Source organism: Sceloporus occidentalis, unplaced genomic scaffold (genome assembly GCF_023333645.1).
Source record: "Sceloporus occidentalis isolate IW3139 unplaced genomic scaffold, rSceOcc1.0.p SCAF_29, whole genome shotgun sequence".
NCBI classification, from domain to species: domain Eukaryota; kingdom Metazoa; phylum Chordata; class Lepidosauria; order Squamata; family Phrynosomatidae; genus Sceloporus; species Sceloporus occidentalis.
Window position 1 is genome coordinate 4,052,960 of NW_028317009.1, and position 6,000 is coordinate 4,058,959.

Consider the following 6,000-nt stretch of genomic DNA (forward strand, 5'->3'; position numbering starts at 1 on the left):
GCCAATTGGCTAGAATACATAGGAATTGTACACAGGAGACCGATTTTATTAACCAAAGTGAGCATTTAATAAAAAAATTCGAGGAGAAGAATTACCCCGATGAACTATTAAAGGAAAGTTTACTGAAAACGAAAGACATAAAAAGAGAAGAGATGCTGCATAAAAAAGCAAAACAAACACAAAAAACAGATGATATTAATTTTGCTTTTTTCACTCAGTATAACGATAAAGCGTTTAAAATAAAAAAAGCATTTGAAAAATGTTGGCCAATCTTACAGGGTGATAATGTATTAAAAAATGTCCTTCCAGAAAAACCTAGGATTATATACAAAAAATTAAACAATTTGAAAAGTCTAATAGCCCCCAGCGCTCTTCCAAAAGAAAAAACTAACAAAGACCATTTTTTAACTCACAAACCCATAGGCTTTCATCGGTGTGGCATATGTAAACTCTGCAAAACCTGCCACTTACAAGATAAAAAAATCACCTCTTTTAAATGCACTATAACAAAAAAAGAATATAACATTCGTCACTTTATACACTGCACATCAAAGAATGTAGTGTATTTATTAGAATGTAAATGTGGAGTCCAGTACATAGGACGTACTTCTAGAGAATTAAAAGTAAGGGGCCTTGAACATCTAGGAGGAATAAGGAACAATAATATGAAACACAGTGTCCCAAGACACTGTATAAAATGTAATAAATTTTCGTTTCCCGATTTTAAAATAATAGGGATAGATTTAGTATCCCCCCACTGGCGGGGAGGAGATGTAAAAGATATGTTATCAAGAAAAGAAACCGAATGGATATATAAATTTCAAACCTACAAAAAAGATGGATTGAATGTGGAATTTGATATATCCATTTTTCTGTAAATCCATTTATTCGTTATGTATTAATTCCCTCTTTTACACAATAATTCTTATCGTCCTTTTTAACTATTTTTATTCATTTTACTAAGTTTTCATTTACTTCTTATTTCATATATTATATATATTTCTTATATTATATTACATCATATATATCTCTTAGATTATATATATTAATTAATATTTCATACAAGAGCTTTGATTCACATATGTTTTTATTCAAATACATTTTATCCACATATAAGTTTTAAATACAATACAACATTTTTCTTAAATTATTTTAAATAACATCTTTTTAACAACACCATCATTCTCACACTGAGTTTCTTCCACCTGAGGGTTAATTGTCTAACCACAAGATAGACGTATATCAGTAACATAATCTTGACAGTATTCAATTAATCAATTAGTGATAGTATAATTAGAATACTTTCTTCTATATCCCTCTCCTATATTTTCATTCTTGTGGGAGTTCTGTCCAATAAGATAGATTCCTAAGAAAACAAAACATATTCATTGAACACATTGGATCTTTAAATTGACATCAATTAACATTGTTACTAAGTTGCAACATTGTTTCACTTGCCTATTGCGGTTTGGACGGATGCCAAACCACACGCACAGATGTCTTCTATCTGTAATCAGCTTGTCTGTCTTTCCTCCTGTCGGTCCCTCGGTGCTCTGCCGATATACCCCTGTAATTAGAAAAGATTGTTAAATGAACAACATTTTATATGTTATGTTTTTAACTGTATAAATCTGTTTTATACACTTACCGCTTTATGAATAATGCGATCGCGAGTCCCGTTGACTGACAGAGGGTTCCATAACATCTGCCACTGTTTCATCCTGAGAAACGAAAAAAGAAAAAAGATTGAACGTGATGACGTAGAAATGACGCAAATAGCACAAGACGGCGAGCCGGGACCTTTAAAAGAACCGCGAAAATACAGACAAGATACAGATTGATTTTCTCCTGAGGAAGCCGAGATTGGCGAAACGCGTTGAGACATTTTGAAATTACTTCACCATTATTGACCATCTGGACTATATATGGACTTGATGACCATCCACTTTATTTTATAAAGGACACTGCGCTTACGCATAACCCATTTGTTATGCCTACCTACTCGTTTGTAAGTTTTTAATCTAGATTAATTAAACAATATCTTTTTTTACTGCACTATTTCGTTCTTTATCTTCTACACAGAAGCGTTTAAGACGAAAGAAAATAAGGATTTTTGACGAGCTTTCAATTTCTTATACACTTGTGAGTGCAACCAACATCTCTACTTTTAATATTTTTCATTTGACTTATTACACTATATTTGTTTTTATTTTTTTCCCACATATCTATGCGCCCCGACCTTTGTCTACATATCATTGTGTCCTGCATCCAGAGACCATCAGAGGTTGACTCGAGTGGCTGAAGCGACAATCCAGTGTCCCACGAAGCCCCCCAAACAATAAGTACTTGGCACCTGTTTTCATATGCGTTGTTCATAATTGAAGTACTTACCATAGCGATCAAGTGGCAGGAAAGTGCCGTCATTGAAATCAACAGGAGCGCTTTCTACATGTTCACACGTGGGTCTCCTCAGACCCCTGCCCGGAGGGTTTGCCAAGCCAGCGCTGGAGCAGACTGGTGGCGAGTATATCACATGCCGTTTAGGGTTTGCACAAAGACCCCCCAACAGTCACAGCCAGAAATGGTGAGATATTGTAGGCTTTTTGTGTCTGATTTTTTTTCTTTTATTCAATTTATAAAACAAAAGACATAGAAGAGCATATATAGAAGGTATCTATGGTGAGGAGCAAGAAATAAAGAGCAGGCATGGCGTAGTTATATTTAGGCATATGCAAGTAACATGCAATGCTCTACCGTTAACAGCACACATGCAGAAGGGTATTTCCCCCCCATGGGTCCATCCTGCACAGGTGCGGGGGGCTCTTATTTCTACAACCTGATAAGGTCAAGTTTTATAGTTTTGCTTACTGGTGCAAATCGCCTGCGCATTACAAACTAAATCTCTGTCCCGCTTGCCGTGTTGTTAAACCTCGACCCATAGAGATACCTCACAGTCCTGCATTTTCCGGATGGCTGCTTGTAATTCTGTGCAATTTAATCTTGGAGATAAATGCTTACCAAATACAAGACAAATTGTCAAAACATAACGATATTCTTCACTGGATCCCACCTGTGCTGTGAATGTAAATGTTCTACTTTGTATTGATCACAATGCTTCTCCCTGGTCAGCATTAAACACATCTAAAGCCACTATACATTATTCCACGAATGCCCATCCCCCCGTCGTCTTGGTCAGCCCACCCTGTAACCCGATTGCAAGGCTGCTGAACATTAGACCTACATTTATAGAATATAGAGGATATATACCTACATATTTTAACAGGCCAATCCTAATACAAAATTCTTGTAAACGCCTACAGCTAACTTCTAAAACATCAGATCCCCCTGTGCCTGCGCGATGCCATTTGGCTAGCATTCGGATTATGTTCTGTGCAGGCCAGTTACTTTTTATTCTGTTATTTTAACACAGAAAACAGGAAATGAACAATATGCAAACATTCAAAGATGTCTATTTTTCCAGATGAGGTACGTTAGGTTCTGTTTAGGTTAGAAATGTAGAAACACCCAGTATGGCCAATTGGTGCTACAAACATTACTGTACAATTAGTATAAAACGCCCTTAATGTACGTCATTTGAATTGAAAGGTTATCGGCCCGTGGGACTGTGGGACTGGAACCTAATACTACAATAAAAATTCTTGGTATCCTTTGTTATCCTCACATACTCAGCAATGAGTTAATGTGGCAGTGATATAATAAGTGAGCAAAGCTTTGTCACATCACGCTCATATCTCATGGCAACAGTGGGGTCTATTCACTAAAGGGAGCCTTGATAGGACAGGAAACCAGCTACTTGACTTCACTATTCATTATTTATGAAGCAAGCTTGTGAGCTGGCCCCTCTTTACATAATGTATCTGTCAGTTCTAGTTTTGTCAGTCCCTTTGAATGTATGAACAGGGAAAAGGAAAAAATGTTGGTGCGCTAAGCTAGTCTCAGGCTCAAATAATACAAATGTGTAATACGAGGCCTACCAAACAGGTGTAAGCATGCAGCAAGAAACAGTGTATTGAATGTATGGACAGAAAGAAACTAAATAAAAGGAAAACAACTATATTAACATTAATAAAAGGACAGCCAAGAGAGCTTCTCTAGTAGAAGGAGCTTGGCTGGCCCTGTATAATGTATAGTTAAAGTGAATGTCTTCAAAGTCTCACCACCTATTAAATTACACATTATAGGGGGGCCAGCTCGGACCTTCTTGTTGTTCTTGCACAGTGTCAGCCCTTCATAATGAAAAGTGAATCAAGGGAGTAGAAACCACAAGTCTCCTTCCAATCACCCGAATAATACCCCATGTGACGTTACTCACCAAACCCCTCAGGCACGTGGCAAATAAAATATTCGGAATGCAGGCTGCATATTGTTATACATTTTGGGGGGGGGGGTACATATGGTTAATATTTGGTGAAATATAGATGGAGTGTCTGATTCTGTACTATACAAAGAAAAAGTATAAAGTACTTACTTTAGCTTCTGAAGTTGGTTCCAAGAAACATAATCGATTCCCGAGTCCCTCAGCTGCCAAGCAGAATTTTCTTTGTTCCTTGTGTATGGTGGCAACACACTGAAGGACAACCTCATCATCCTACAGAAACACACAAATCAAAGAGGCATTGCTAAATCGGTAGTGTGGCAGGCTTAATGAATGAACATATTCAAATACCCCCCAAGGGTCTCTCTTTTGGACTTATACATGTCCCTTTTCCCCTCTCATGGTGTCCCTCTTTTCTAGGAGCTGAATGTATCACAGGATTCTACGGCCATACATGTTACAATAATGCGTATAAAAACAAAAGGAAAAGGATTTACAAATAAAACCGTACATAAAATGCACGATTCTTCTCGTAAATAACAAAGTCACATTTCTAAGCATATTCAAGTGTCCTTCGTCATGTCAAGTATTGGCAGGTACTTGTGTTCTACACATACATACATACGTCCATACATATTACACACACGCACACACACACATACATACAAACACACAGAATATTTATATGCTGCAGGTCAGCACTTTCGTCTCTTCCTGATGCGATTGCGTGGTCGCTGGGGAGAAGGTCACGGCAGCATGCGCAAACACCGGACCGCTCCATCACTGCAGACATGCTGGACATGGCAGCACATTACATCTTCTATCATACTGCAGGGAGATTCAAGCTCGTGTTCTCTATAGCCCAGCAAATATAGATGATAGCTTCTGAAACACTGGACTATAACTATAAACCTATATCATATACATATTTTTTTGTAATGTTGGTTTCCATGGCGATTGCTCTCGATATAGAACTGTAAGTTGATAAAGCCAACTCATGGCGCAATCATATCCCGCGCATCAAGGAATGCAAATGCCATCGCGTTCTTCTTAAAAAACATACCGGCAATATTTATATTTATTAAAATCCTCGCTCGGTTTGCGGAGATTAATGATCCATCGCGTACATTACGTGGATTGTTCGGAGACTTTACCCACGATGACGGCTGCTGCTCCGGCATTTCCTTAGTACAGATTGATTCATTTCGTACCCGGCAGAAACTCATATCATTTTACGGCTTCCTTACACTTTCACCGGCTTCACCGGGAGCCGACGGAGCGTTTGTTTTTAGATACATTTCTAAGCATATATTATTATATTATTATTATTATTATTATTATTATCATCATTTTTACTACAGTCTGTATTTATATGTATTCATTTTTCCATATATTTTAAATAATGGTATCTCAATTGTGATTTTTTTAATATGATGGAATTATTTAAATAATGAAATGCAATAAAGCATATATGTTTTATTTATCTAGTGTCACAATATTGCATTCATTAAGATCTGAACAATACTACTCTTATAAAATAAGCACTTTTAATATACAATTTTCTTAACCCCCAAGTGAAACCCCCTCTATCTTTCCCTTCCAGGGGCTCCAAAAATTAGAATAATCTGTATAGAATTTCCAAAAAATGTGTTTTTAAATAAAAT

At 36.9% G+C, this 6,000-nt stretch overlaps 1 pseudogene; it reads right to left on the reverse strand.

Moving 5' to 3' along the window:
- The window catches only part of LOC149299118 (ryanodine receptor 3-like), a 208,647-nt pseudogene extending 203,130 nt beyond the window's left edge, over positions 1 to 5,517 (reverse strand).
- Positions 5,518 to 6,000: the final 483 nt, after the last annotated feature.